The sequence below is a fragment of the Lacerta agilis genome, chromosome 5 (assembly GCF_009819535.1).
Source record: "Lacerta agilis isolate rLacAgi1 chromosome 5, rLacAgi1.pri, whole genome shotgun sequence".
Classification (NCBI taxonomy): domain Eukaryota; kingdom Metazoa; phylum Chordata; class Lepidosauria; order Squamata; family Lacertidae; genus Lacerta; species Lacerta agilis.
In genome coordinates, this window is record NC_046316.1 from 3,417,380 (window position 1) to 3,433,211 (window position 15,832).

Here is a 15,832-nt window from a genome sequence, read left to right on the forward strand (position 1 = left end):
TATTTTAAATTGATTGTTTTTATGTTTTCGCTGTGATTTTAATTAGTGTTAGCCGCCCTGAGCCCGGTTTTTGGCTGGGAAGGGCGGGGTATAAATAAAATATTATTATTATTATTATTATTATTATTATTATTATTATTATTAATTGTTGTTGTTCAGTCGTGTCCGACTCTTCGTGACCCCATGGACCAGAGCACGCCAGGCACGCCTATCCTTCACTGCCTCCCGCAGTTTGGCCAATTATTATTGATACTCAAACCCATAAGAAAAATACTTCATTAAGGAAATTCTCCCCCCTACCCGGGATGCTTCCCCACTGGTGAATTAGGCAGCCACAGTATTGTATCCAAGTTTTAATTTCTCATTAATGCACAAGGGATTTATATCAGTCGCTGCCATAAGCAGTTAAAAAGATTTGGTTTACGTGAAGCCCTAACACAAGGATAAATCTGTCCGGCTGAAAAACATTGTGGGAAAGAGATCTGTTTACATCAGGGTTGTTGTTGTTGTTTTTTGTAATTTGTTGGGATCCATGGAGACAGAACAAACATAAGCAACTGCAGAACTTGCTTCAAACTCTGGGTTCAAAAACCGCTTGACCCAGCTTCGTGAAGTTTATTGCTCCACAGTGGAGAAATCCCTTGGTGACACAACATTTTCTTACTCGGCATGTTTCTTCTGCAAAAAGCACTATCCTCTTATTATCATTTAGGCATCGACTGCAAGGAATCCTTTCAATTAAATTTTAAAGGGGAAAGAAACACTAGTCTTTATTATCATGCAGTCACCTACGGAGGAAAACATTGTGGCAGCATGGATTAGTATTTTGGCTTTGCTTAACCCCTCTCTCCCCGCCCTGCCTCTCTCTCTACATACCCCCAGCCCTCCTCCATAAAAGGGATTAATGTGAAGCCCCAACTGAGAGATTATTTGAATGAATTACACATCAGATTATGGGAAAATCTTGTTTATTTATAGCAGCATCAAAATAAAACCTTCACTGATTAAAGACGGAAAGTCCATTTCTCTTCCCTGAAAATTTGTTGTTGTTGTTCAGTCGTGTCCGACTCTTCGTGACCCCATGGACCAGAGCACGCCAGGCACCCCTGTCCTCCACTGCCTCCCGCAGTTTGGCCAAACTCATGTTAGTCGCTTCGAGAACACTGTCCAACCATCTCATCCTCTGTCGTCCCCTTCTCCTTGTGCCCTCCATCTTTCCCAACATCAGGGTCTTTTCCAGGGAGTCTTCTCTTCTCATGAGGTGGCCAAAGTACTGGAGCCTCAACTTCAGGATCTGTCCTTCTAGTGAGCACTCAGGGCCGATTTCCTTGAGAATGGATAGGTTAGATCTTCTTGCAGTCCATGGGACTCTCAAGAGTCTCCTCCAGCACCATAATTCCAGATTCACCTGGAGGAGGAACTGGCAACCCACTCCAGTATCCCTGCCAAGAAAACTCCATGGACAAAGACAACAGGCATATAAAAGTTATGGCGCTGGAAGATGAGTCCCTGAAAATAAAGAATATAATTCTTGGTTTCGCATGAGACAAGCTCCATACAGCTGCAACCTAAGGACTTCATGGGGCTTCATAATGCCATGTTTGCTCCATCCTAAATCAGTGGACAGACATGTCTGTCAGTCTCCCTAGCAGAGAGACAGGAAGCATCACAGGCAGAAGGTGTGTGATTTTCCCTTCCCCCGAGAAGTGGTATGATCATTTTCTGTAGTACACACACCTGCACACAAGCATTTTGTGCTATTAAATTGCACCATACATTTCACAGATGAAATGTGGACACTTGTTCATATTTGCGACACTCCCACTCAGAGAAAACCCATAAAGACAGAGACGGTGTTTTTTATGTGGTTTGTAGCACGGATCCCATCTTAAAGGATTTCAGGTAACAGAGCTGAGAAATCAGAGGAGAGGATATTAGGCTACATGAATCAGTCGCCTTTCCCTCCATAAGACAGCCTGTTATGTTCAGAATAGCCATATTTTCACATCAGGAATTACTGCCCAAGCAGACGCCCTGACTAATACTGTCACATATTATCGAAAAGAAGAGCCAGTGCTCTGTATTCTGAAACAGGTGTGTAAATAAATACAGTCACACCTTGGTTCTCAAACGCCTTGGTACTCGTACGTTTTGGCTCCCAGATGCTGAAAACCCAGAAGTAAGTGTTCCGGTTTTTTAATGTTTTTCAGAAGCCGAACATCCAACGCGGCTTCCGCTTGAGTGGAGGAACCTCCTGCAGCCAATCGGAAGCCGCGCCTTGGTTTTTGAATGGTTTCGGGAGTCGAATGGACTTCAGGAATGGATTACGTTCGAGAACCAAGGTACGACTGTAGTGTAAATAAATTCAACTAACCCAGTATGCTTGCCAAAGGCACCACAAGGTCTCCCACTAGCACAATGAGATTTTCCTTGCACACCCCCCCCCACCACCAAATCCAACCTGGCAGGTCAGAGGAAGCCCCAGAAAAGTGAGGGGAGAGAGGGGGCACCATGCCATCTATCAAGCAGAAATGCTTGTGCTGATGGAACAATCAGGAGAGTGAGATGTTTAATCGCTCCCAATCAATTTAATTTTTCTAAGAAATTAGGGGTGTTTAACTTTTGCACGCCACCCCAATCTCTGAGCGATGTGAGATTCCATGGTTTGCAGGCGCTTACTCAGGCTTCATGTTTCCTTTTGGAATGAGGCACAGCGGAGACTGTAGTGTCTTTAGGATACGTGGTTTATTTACGCATATTCGCAGCCTGAGCCTGAGATGGAGCCTCTTTCCTTTTCTTAATCACCCAGGCTAGCCTAGCTATTCCAAAAATTAGATCCACGGATTAGAGGGGGCAAACAGTTTCACACCCCAGACTCTCAATATTATGCTTTATCTCACAGCTGACTTGGTTGTCTTTACCATAGAATTGCTTCACTATCCCTCTACCTAATCTAACAAAATTTTGGGTGAGCTATGATTTCCAAAACATACACCATCTGCTTTGCACTATTTCTGACATATATCAACCTAGGAAGGTTGCCAATCTAGGAGATGGAAAACTCTGATCCCAAACCTCTGTTGCCTTGCGTGATATCTTCAGGAGAAGAAAAGGCTAAGGAGTAAACATTTCACAAATCTGGAGTGGAATCCCAAAGGTGTTTGGATGGCATTCTATATGCCTGCAGCCAAGCTGGTGGCAAATGTCTTTCTCTGCTTTCCTTTGGATCACATCAACAAAGCGGAAAGAGGAGTTTTGTTGTCTGGGCAACCCAAGACCTCCAGACACCCTGCCCAAGCTTGCGCCCCAAGGAGGTCACTTTGGTGCTGCTGGAGGTGCACTCCATTGTCTCTTGAGACAGACAGATGCTAAAAACCAGTAGCTGGAAGCAAGCCAACGTTATGGATTCATTCCCATCTGTGATCCTCAGAGCCACAGGGCCCTCCGCAGCATTCCTCTCCCCTGTCAATAAATGACCTGTAGTTGGAGAAGTGAGAGCTGGACCATCAAGAAGGCTGAACGCCGAAGAATTGATGCTTTTGAATTGTGGTGCTGGAGGAGACTCTTGAGAGTCCCGTGGACTGCAAGAAGATCAAACCTATCCATTCTCAAGGACATCGGCCCTGAGTGCTCACTAGAAGGACAGATCCTGAAGTTGAGGCTCCAGTACTTTGGCCACCTCATGAGAAGAGAAGACTCCCTGGAAAAGACCCTGATGTTGGGAAAGATGGAGGGCACAAGGAGAAGGGGACGACAGAGGATGAGATGGTTGGACAGTGTTCTCGAAGCTACTAACATGAGTTTGGCCAAACTGCGGGAGGCAGTGAAGGATAGGTGTGCCTGGCGTGCTCTGGTCCATGGGGTCACGAAGAGTCAGACACGACTGAACAACTGAACAACAGTTGGAGAAGGGAGCAAATATACACCCAGATTTCATGGAAGCCCCAGTTCTGACTGTATACTACCAGCTGTAAAATTCACACTGTGGTTGGCAAATGGTGACATCCTTACTTTTTACCGTGTGTGTTGCCTGTAAAGAGGCAGTTATAGAAATGGAGCCCGATTACAGGTGTTGTTTTGCACATCCACAAAGCGCTACCTCTTTTTCCCCACTTACTTTTCACCATGCCAAAAACACAAATTACTTCAGTCATCACCCTCTCCAGCAAAGACCCACCACTTTTCCTTGGGCAGTTAATCTCTTGCAGAAGTCACAGCTGCCCTCAAAGGCTGCAGCCGTGAACTGAGCCAAATGTGCTGGGCTGTGGCCATCTTTTAGATATCCGCCTAGAGAGAACTGCTGTTTCTTCTTGAAACTGATATGTGTAGTCTGGCTTTCAACTACAAGGCTTGGCCTCTGAGTCATTTCCTTGACTATTTTTTTATTATTGGAATCCCTTTGCTGGCATTCCTTCAAGGCCCTGTGGTGGTCGCCCTGTCCAAACCACCTGAGTTTGGGCTTCTCTTCATTCACAGTCAGCAGTTTGGCCCTTAATTCACTGCAGACAGTGTTGCGTCTTTTATACACCTTGTCTGTGTGCAGTTTACATGGTGGAAACCCTCTCTCTCAAAGAACGGCTAGCACTGGTTAGTTCGGCTATTTACCTGTCACAAACATTCTGGAATTCAGGAGTTCCACTGACAGATCAGTTGTGACTCTTGTTAAGGACAAGGCAAGGAAAGGAGGAATGGAAGCAGGGGCTTCCAAAAAGGAAAAGGCAAGAGTATGTTTTGCAATTATAGAATATCTGCTATCACCTGGAACTATATTTTTATAAGGAGGAAGACCTTTCATTGCCTAGAGACAGCCACCCAATCTTAAACAGCTCCTCACCCACAATAATACAACAGGACTCAGCATGGAGACTGGTACCAGAGCCTGCAATAAACCCAGATGCCAACTTCGCTGCCACATAAACCCGGACAACACCATTACTGGCCCCAACAACATCAAACAGACCATCTCAGGACTATTTAATTGCTCTTTTTCCATCATTGTGTATGCCATCAAATGCCAACAGTGCCCTTCAGCTCTCTATATTGGACAAACAGGCCAAACCCTACGCCAAAGGATAAATGGACATCAATCTGATATCAGGAATCACAAGACAGAGAAACCAGTAGAACACTTCAATCTCCCAGGACATTCTATACAAGATCTCAAAGTAGCTGTCTTATTACAAAGGAATTTCAGAAATAGACTGGAAAGAGAAGTGGCTGAATTGCAACTCAATTACCAAACTTAAAACCATGGAGGGACCTGGTCTGAACAAAGACATTGGATTCTTATCTCATTATACATGACAAAGCTATCTTTAGCCATCTCACCCCTTGCTTTTTCCTGTAAGACCAATTGCAGTCGTTAACAGTCGTCAACAGGTTTTCCATACCTATCAGCCAATCACCCATTCCCACCCCCCTTCTGAGTAATACCCCTCCCCCACTCCCTCACTATATACAGTATAAGGATCTGGTGACTTCTGTTTCAGTGTATCTGAAGAAGTGTGCATGCACACAAAAGCTCATACCAAGAACAAACTTAGTTGGTCTCTAAGGTGCTACTGGAAGGATTTTTTTTATTTTTTTATTATATTTTTATAGTAATATATGAGCCTGGGGTAAAGATTAAAGTTCTTTTGAGTGACTCGTCAGGTGGACTGTTTCTAAGGTTTGCTGTGCAAAGCTCTTATCCATGGGTGGCAAGAGCAATGCATTTCAAACTCAATGGTTTTGTCCCCGTTTGGGGACAAAATAAACTGAACACTCACTTTCTATTAGACTTGCAAGGAGATTCCTCCGATTTCCATTCTCAGTGTCCTGCTAATTGATGATGGTGTGGTGTTCTCATCTCCAACTCTACAATTCTATGATTCTGTATGAGGATGTCACCTTCAGCACCTCAGAAGGAAAGAGGTTTTAATAGGATTTACTCTTTTTCTTTTACAATATGTGCTTAGCTCTATTTGCACCACAAAACAATGAAGTTCAGGCATGCTATCATAATGGGTTTTTTTTTTATTAAAGATTTTCTTGGTTTACAAAAGTGTGTGCAATGTCTCTTATATTTTTCCATGTAACATTTTTACAGATCAATTTTGGTTGTTGAGACATTAGGGAGAGAAGGGGGAAAGAGGTGGGTGGGATGGGGGGAAACACAAGCAAACAACAGAGAACCAACACAAACGACGCTGACACCAAATCCTACGTATATTATGGAAAATAGAAACATCATAGTGTTTTAAACTCATAAAAATGAAAGATGGAGCTGCTTGTTCAAAGTTGATGGTACATATTCATTTTATACATCCAGTTGTCCACATTCTGCAAAAAGCACAAATCTGTGTTTCTTAGCACTGAATCCTCTAATGTAGCACAGTGTCTACAGTTCTGACACTCATGCCTTTTCAGTGCTTCTACACTTTCCAAGAGAGAGAGAGAAAAGCTAGTTCTCGTAAAATACTACAAAATATGTCTCTTCAGGGCTGGCTAGCTGATATGAGGATAACTTGAGCATACAGTATTTTACATTACGGTAGCTAAGATTTGTTAATTTTGGACGTTGCAATGCTGGACACATTTATGAAAGCATAAGTGCTATTAATTTCAGGGACACTTACTGCTGAGTGAACGTGCTTAGGATCACAGCTGCACATGCGGTTTTCTGAATGAGAGAAAGAAAGAGATAACAATGTGTAAACGGTCTGCTAATAGCCTGAAAACCAGCAGGAGGCTGGTAAAAGCTTCTTAGAGGGATATCTGTTAATTGACATTTGCTGTGAATTAGTAGTACTGAATAACAGTTCATTTGGAATTTATGTTCATTTATTGGTTCACAAGTGTTGAGTAGTAAAAGCCCATGGGTGGGTCATCTATCCGTAAGCAGTGGGAATTAGTAGTTACACAGAACACTTTTCTGGGTTCTCTGCTCTGAAATAAGCAGACTTAATATTGCTCTGCTGCTTGCAGCAGCTGGCCATTGCAAAACAGAGGGGGAGCTAATGGTTTGCAGGGCTGGCTTTATGCTTTTGAATACAGCAGATTGCATTATTAAGCAGAGCCAGCCTCATTTAGATGTAGCACCATTCCCCACCAGGGCAATAGAATGAATCGCCATATGTTCACCCAAAGTGCCTGCAGAGACCCCCCCATGTTTGGAGAAGGAGAAACAGAACATGCATTTCTCGATAAATGCTTATTGGTTTTTATGTTGTCACTTTCTGACCCAGCAAACACGTAACCCCAAGCCAAGGCTTCGCACAAAAAGAGCAAACTTGTGGGTTCCTGCTTCTTGGGAGAAAAGCAATGACAAACCTAGACAGCATCTTAAAAAGCAGAGACATCACCTTGCCGACAAAGGTCCGTATAGTTAAAGCTATGGTTTTCCCAGTAGTAATGTACGGAAGTGAGAGCTGGACCATAAAGAAGGCTGATCGCCGAAAAATTGGTGCTTTTGAATTATGGTGCTGGAGGAGACTCTTGAGAGTCCCGTGGACTGCAAGAAGATCAAACCTATCCGTTCTCAAAGAAATCAGCCCTGAGTGCTCACTGGAAGGACAGATCCTGAAGTTGAGGCTCCAGTACTTTGGCCACCTCATGAGAAGAGAAGACTCCCTGGAAAAGACCCTGATGTTGGGAAAGATGGAGGGCACAAGGAGAAGGGGACGACAGAGGATGAGATGGTTGGACAGTGTTCTCGAAGTTACTAGCACGAGTTTGGCCAAACTGCGGGAGGCAGTGGAAGACAGGAGTGCCTGGCGTGCTCTGGTCCATGGGGTCACGTAGAGTCGGACACGACTAAACGACTGAACAACAACAGAGAGAAAATCCTGGCTGTTCTTCCTCCTTTCTGGCTGCTGCCGTGCTGCTATGCAGTGGTGTTGCGCGGGCTGCTGGCACCCAGGGTGGGGCAGGTGTTGTGCCGCCCCCCATGAACTGAGCAGCTGGGGTGGAGGTGCAGGCTGGGGGGGGGGCATTTCCCCCTCGGGGTGCCTTCCTCTTCCTCTCTCCTCAGTAGGCGGTGATGGCGCCCTCCCCCTCGGCCAGGCCGAGTACATGGGTGGCGGTGGTGAGCCACAGGGGTGGGGGTGGGGGTGCTAGTAGGCACCCGCTGCCCTTGCACACCCCGCTGTTGCCTGCTGGCCATGGCCCCCTACTGTTGGCAGAGCCAGTGCCAGGAGCGCCAAGTGGAGGCGCCCCTGCTCTGCCCGCAACAATCCCAGCTTGGCCTCCTCCGCAGCCTCCTCCTCCCTGACCCACAGGCCTCAGCCACCGCTCCCATGATGGGTAAGAGATTCCTGCACTGCATAGATGATCTTTGTGGTCCCTTCCAACTCTACAAATCTGTGATTCTATTCTGTAGCCACCTTGAGACCCTATTGAAAATCAAAACAAATACTGAAAATATGTAACTAAAAATGAAAAAGTGGGCAAGTGTTTTTAGCTATGTATTGCAGATGACCCCTTCATGGATCACTGCCTTGTCGTGGCGAAGGGGCTTGAATTACTCAGGGAAGCTATGGACAGGTCAAGATGGACAGGTCATAGTGGAGAGTTTGGACCAAACGTGATCCACCTGGAGTAGGAACTGGCAAGCCACTCCAGTATCCCTGCCAAGAAAACTCCATGGACAAAGACAACAGGCATATAAAAGTTATGATGCTGGAAGATGAGCCCCTCAGGTCGGAAGGCATCCAACATGCTACTGGGGAAGAGCGGAGGACAAGTACAAGTAGATCCAGAGCTGATGAAGCGGCTGGGACAAAGCCAAAAGGACGCTCAGTTGCGGATATGCCTGGAAGTGAAAGGAAAGTCCAATGCTGTAAAGAAAAGTATTGCATAGGAACCTGGAATGTAAGAACCATGAACCTTGGTAAGCTACTAACATGAGTTTGGCCAAACTGCGGGAGGCAGTGAAGGATAGGCGTGCCTGGCGTGCTCTGGTCCATGGCGTCACGAAGAGTCAGACACGACTGAACAACAAAATTGCAGATGAGACTGCTGAGAGGGAGTAGTGTGTACATACACACACACACACACACTAAATGTAAAGGATCATTTCTAGCCACCATGAAAAAGCAGTGCCACAGGCACTCTCCTGGGTCAGCATGCCCCAAACTCCTTTTTCTAAGGAAGGACCCCCTTTCACACAGCAAGGCAGAGAGGAGGGGGAGACAAATTGTGTGTCCAAACCTCTGCTGCGTTAGCAGCAGTAAAACTCTTGAAAAGAGAAGAGGAAGAGCAGTGGATCCGTCCGGTCACTTCAGGTAGTATCCTGTCTTGTGCCAACTGTGACGTAAGGGTAAAAAATTAGACACAGCTTCTCAGAGCATCCTAGCACATAGCTGGAGTGAGAGCAGTTGTGAGGAAGAGAGCAGGGTCCATTCTGAGCTCATGACTTTCTGCATTTTGGTCAAAACAAAATAAAATATAAAAAATTCCTTCCAGTAGCACCTTAGAGACCAACTAAGTTTGTTCTTGGTATGAGCTTTCGTGTGCATGCACACTTATCTGAAGAAGTGTGCATGCACACAAAAGCTCATACCAAGAACAAACTTAGTTGGTCTCTAAGGTGCTACTGGAAGGATTTTTTTTTTTTGACTATGGCAGACCAACACGGCTACCTACCTGTACCTGCATTTTCATTCATGTTACATTGCAACAGGAAGGTATCAGGTAACAAGAATCTTGATTACACAAAAAATTCCTTTTCCATTTTCCTGTGTCCTTTCTAATGGTCTATTTCCAGGTCTTGCATGAAATAGGCATTTAAACTGACACCTTTAAATATTCCTAAGGTTGTCAACTTTTTTTACTGGCCCCTGCACCTGTGTAGATATTGGCAGGTGAAAATGTTTATCACCAGTGCTTTACCTATTGACTTCCATAGTTCAAGCTGCTGTTAAGCACAGAGCAGCAGTTCAGGTTCTTTTTTTCTGATTAACTGGGCAACTTAAATGCCCTTGTGCCATTTACCTCTCATATGATGCTCTCCTGGCTCTTTTATTAAACAGGACCGATATTAATTCCTCTCCGCCCTAGTGTTTCTGTTTGCAGTAACAACGTTTGGGCTTAGGTGGATAAAACTACAAATTAACTGGTAACATTTATACCCCACCCTATCCTATGGACTCAGCGTAGCTTGCTGCAATTTCGTTTCGTTTTATATCAACCTGCCCCTAAGCAAAGGCTGCTGTCTCGCAGCGTTGACACCAGAAACTGCTGCTTGCGTCATTCTGCTCCTAGGAGATGCTATTCAGTCTTTGCCGTATCCTCAGAACAAATGTTTTTTTTCGTATTTGTGAGGTTCGCTTCAGGCACTAATTGACGCCTGTTTGGTCATATGGTGCCACAGACAAAAATCCAGTCTCTCCTCCTTTACCATAGTAACGTAGCCTTGATTAGCAATTTGTTTTCTTTCAGCCATGTTGATACAGGCAATAATGTGGCTCACCCTGCAACAGGTATTACTTCCCCTAGAAACGTGGCTTTTTACGTTCCAGGGGAAACCCTGAAGTTCCTCTGAAGCTTGCACAGGGGTTAAATGAGAAAACTGATGATGCCAGGAAAGCTTCTCAGAAAGACAGGTTATTCAGCATTCTTACACTCCCTGACCTGCCGGATGGAGATACAGTGGTACTTCGGGTTAAAAACTTAATTCGTTCCGGAGGTCCGTTCTTAACCTGAAACTGTTCTTAACCTGAAGCCAGTGGTGGAGAAAGACTCCGCGCTACCCGGGGCGGCGAAAGGAAACGCCACAGGGGGCAGGGCGTCGTGACATCACATTGTGACGTCACGACGGAGTGCCTGCCGCCACATCCGCAGCACCCTTTTAAGCCGCAGAGCGAAAAGGCCTAAACTTGAACTGCTCTGTGCTTAACAGCAGCTTGAACTATGGAAGTCAATAGGTAAAGAGCTGTTGCTCCCGGGGCGACAGAGCGAGCGGCGGCGCGCGGGGGTGACAAGCGGCGGCCCCTCCCGCCACTCCCCACGCGCCGCCGCTCACTCCGTCGAGTTAATATTTATGATTAACTTGGATCGGTTATGATTTTTTTATTTAAGTAGTGAATTTTGATATTTTATTAATAGATAGCATGAATGAATGAATGAATATGTATGATTTGTTTTGTTCAATTTTCTTTTTGATGTATTATGGTTATGTGTGTGTGTGATGTTTGTTTTGTTGTGTATTGTTTTTAATGTATGAATGTTATAATTCTCAATAAAGATTTATTTTTAAAAATTAAAATAAAAAAAGACAGGGTGCCGGGTGGCGGGGCTCCCCTTGGGGAGTGGTGGGAGGGGCTGCCACTTGTCACCCCCCTCCCCTGGCACCCGGGGGGTACCACCCCCCCTAGCGACACCCCTGCCTGAAGCACCACTTTAGCTAATGGGGCCTCCCACTGTCGCTGCGCCGCCAGAGTATGATTTCTGTTCTTATCCTGAAGCAAAGTTCTTAACCTGAAGCGTTATTTCTGGGTTAGCGGAGTTTGTAACCTGAAGCTTATGCAACCCGAGGTTCCACTGTTCAGGGGTTTGGGGTTCCTTCCTGGACACATTCTCAGTTTATACAGGACAATGGTGAAAGCCTGAGCCCCACATGAACTGAATTTGCTAGAGTTCCACAGCAGATGATGTGACTCGTGTTTTCTGAAAACTGCATGTTTGAAAAGCACTCCTAGAGTGTACCATCTTCTGCTCTGATCTTCCTTGCACCTTTTAAAACTTTGCCTTAACATCTGGCCTGAAGCAATTTCCCAACAAACGAAAAATCTTACAGGCTACTTTGTGATATTTCATTGGTCCTAAAAAGAAAATAAAAGAAAAAGCTACCACTTTTCCTGCATCAACTTTTAATGGGGGATCAGAGTTTGTAAGGAGTTCTGTGCAAACTACAGTAAATAAAATAAATAAGTAAACTTATTTGATTATATAAATAAATAAGTAAACTTATTTGATTGCCACCCTACCTTTCAACAAGAATAATCTAAGCAGCTTACATTTATTTTAAAAATATTTTGAATAAATTCACCAAAACAAATGACACCAGCCACATGGAAGTGGTAGATAGTCCTGTAACCTTGTAAGGTAAGGTGGTAAAGAGAGAACAATTTAGCTCAGAGTAGGGGCAGCCTCAGATACCTTCTTTGTCTGCCTCCCTGAATCTCCTGCTCCTTCTTTCAGGGTGCTTGTGATTTGAGAAGGAGGTGGGCTTCTCCCTGCCCTTCTTTAATTTGAACACCTAGGCCATGACATACAATGCAGTACAGTGGTACCTCGGGTTAAGAACTTAATTTGTTCCGGAGGTCCGATCTTAACCTGAAACTGTTCTTAACCTGAAGCACCACTTTAGCTAATGGGGCCTCCCACTGTCGCTGCGCCGCCAGAGCATGATTTCTGTTCTTATCCTGAAGCAAAGTTCTTAACCTGAAGTGTTATTTCTTGTGGGGGTAGCCTGCAGATGGGACGGCTGGTAATGCTGGAGCCCTACTCCCACCGCGCCGTGAATAGGGTCCGCTGGCCACGATCTGAAGGTTTTAGCTTGTGAGTTCGGATTGTTGTTGCCTCGTGAGTCTTCTGCGAGCGTCTGTGAGTTCCAAAAGGTTCCGGAGAAGAAAAAGAACTAAACTAAAGAGTGGCCAAAAACTAAGCGGCCAAATAAAAGGTTTTTAAAACAAAAATGAAATAAATACAATGGAGACTGCAGTCTGGTGAAGAAGCCTTCCGATACCCTGCGTGGTTGGTTTCAGTTTCTCTTTCTCTCTATGCTTGCCACGCAACGATGTTCTTACTCGGCTTGCCTCGCGCTTTCTCCACACCACAACAGGGAGCGGCCGCTATTTATTAAAGGGTCAACCAACGTCATAACAAGCATAACAACCAATTACAGTCCTGTTACCGTGCTAAGTTTAGGCAGGAAGAAGACTAACGACCGTTACCTTATTTAAAGTTAGAGCGCCTTTTTTGCCCGCGGAAGGATCCATGCAGTGAACTGCCCGTCGGATCCCCTTTTGTGCCCTTCCTTCCAAGGTAGAAGGATACTACCAAATAAACATAAACAAACATAAATAACCATAAATAACCAGGTGCAAGGGCACCTGCAAAACATATTCCCACAATTTTTGGGTTAGTGGAGTCTGTAACCTGAAGCGTTATGTAACCCGAGGTACCACTGTATAAAGATTGCATTATAATACCATCCACATACAAAATCAAGCCAAACTTAAGAGTGCTTGCCTTACATGTGAAACTAGACACACAAGCCGGTTGGGACATCTGACTAGGACCGGGAAGTGCCAACTTCAGGCACCCACACAGCCATGAAACTCAGTCACTCTTTGTCAGACAAACCTTGTTCAGAAGACAGTGGCGAGAAAAAGCTGATGGACCTGGACCTTTCTTCTACCATCTGTGATTGGATTAAAGACTTTCTGAGGGATCGCACACAAAAAGTGAGGATTGGGCCTGTTACATCTACCTCTCTGAAGCTCAGCACTGGCACCCCACAGGGATGCGTGCTGAGTCCCTGTACTTGTTGTAGACATACGACTGTATTTCATCCGATCCATCCACTGTAATTATTAAGTTTGCAGATGATACCACCATAATGGGTCTAATTACAGGTGAAGACGAATCAGCGTATAGGGAGGAGGTTCAAAAAGCCTCGACATGGTGCCTAGAGAACAACTTGCACCTAAATATCAGTAATTCAAAGGAGATGGTGTTGGACTTTCAGAGGAAGAGAGGGGAATTAGCCCCGTTGTATATCGGGGGGGGGAGACTGTGTGGAGAGAGTCTCTTCCTTCAAATTCCTGGGAGTTTACCTTAGTGAAGACCTCACTTGGAAAATCAATACAACCCAGGTGGTTAGGAAGGCCCAACAGAGACTCCATTTCCTTAGCGTCTTGCGTAAAAACGATGTCAAACAAAAATTGATGATCTCTTTCTACCGGTCCACAATAGAAAGTGTCCTTTCATACTGTATCACAGTGTGGTACGCTGGTTTGACAGCCATGGGCAGGAAGTCCCTACAGAGGGTGGTGAATACAGCACAATGATATCCTGGGCTGTCCCCTGAGTTCACTAGATGACATCGCAGGAAACCGCTGCCTCAGGAGAGCAAGGAAAATTCTCAGGGATGACTCACACCCCGGTCAGCAACTCTTTAATCGCCTACCTTCGGGCAGGAGATATAGAAGTATAGTCAGCCGCAGCAACAGGTTAAAGAACAGTTTTATCCAGGACTTCTGGCGGCTGACGCCATTGCGGGTGGTCGTGGGCTGCTTTGGCTGCGAAGCACCCAGTCCATCCCGGGGGTTAGGAGCCCTGCTACCGCAAAGCGGGGCTCCGGTTGGGGTGCGGGAAGAGCGTCCCGCTCCCTGGGCTCCCCGGCTGTGCCCGTGGTGGCTCCGAACCCTTCCCCCGCTCCCCCTGTAAAGGGGGAGTGGGGGTGAAGGGACGACGGAGCCGGGCTATAGGGGACATGCCCCAACCGGGATGTAAATGCGGCGACAAAGCCTGTGATGAGCGTCTAAGTTCTACCTGTCTTTAAGGAGCTGATAAGAACCCAGAGGCTGTGAGTAATTGACTGACTCTTTGTATTCCTGGAACAATCTGGGGGAAAGAAGAAAGGCAGCCCGCCTCCCTCCCTTCGGGTGGTGAAAGAAATTAACTCTTTAAGTGACTGCTGCTACAACAATCGATAGAAAGTATTTGGAATTTGAGAACTGAGACTGTTGAGATTTCCCTTCGGGGGTTAACTGGGGAAAAAATATCTCCATTTGAAGTTTTGGTCTTTACACTCCGGCATCGGAGAAATGGCGACGACTTGGACTTTCGTGGGAAAAAACTGAAACAAAGGAAGGAAGAGACAGGAACTGAAACTTGATACTCACCCTCCCCCCTAAGATGCTGGACTTTGCGCTCGCGCTGGTATTGAACTCTGATTTGGAGGATGAGGAAATGCTCACTGTCTTTCAACTGGAACTGCTTAATCGAAAACTACAAGTTTTGAGTGGAATTATAAATGGAAAGAACCTATTTTCCACAGAAGAGGCTTTTCAAAAGTTCTACACAATGGAAACAAACTTTGGCAAAGAGCTGGGAGGGGTGTTTGAAGGATGGTCTGAGATGGCTGGGCAACTCCGAAAGGAAGGAGGGCCGGTTTCTGGGGGTGGCAGCCCTGGAACGGGAAAATTTACAATATCCAGACTCCGAGGTGGCAGCTCGGGGGCAAGGGACATGGAATTAAGATTTCTACAAGAAGAAGAAGTATGGCACAAAGAAACGGAGAAACCCAGAATGGAGGGGATGAACATCCTGAAGCTCGATGCAAGGTTTGTTGTGGATGCAGCCTGGATCTGTGGACATCCAGAAGAAGACAATTGGAGATCTGGTTCTGGTGAAAGACAGAAAAAGACAATGGACAGAGGGGGAGTGGGTTGAAGTATTAAATGTATAATCTAAATGGTCTGCCATGGTATCCGAAATCGGAGTGTGAAGTCTGTTAATCACAAGTTTATTTTAAATAAGTAAGGAGATATTGAATTTTAAGTTAAAAGCAGCATGATAAAGGATAGAAGAAATAAGTTTAGCTATAAGAATACTTGGTTAAGATTTAGGTTATAATGCAAAGATTAAGACAATTGTGTTTTTTCTTTTTAAGTAAAGTTAAATTTTTTATAGAGAAAAGCTGTTAAGGAAATAGTATATTGATTTAAAACCGAAGGTGTATAGGCGGGGGAAGTCAAACGTCAAGATTCAGAACTAGAATTTTTTTTTTGCAAGGTATACAGATAAGAAGAAGAATCCTGACATTATGTGTATTTGTATTTGT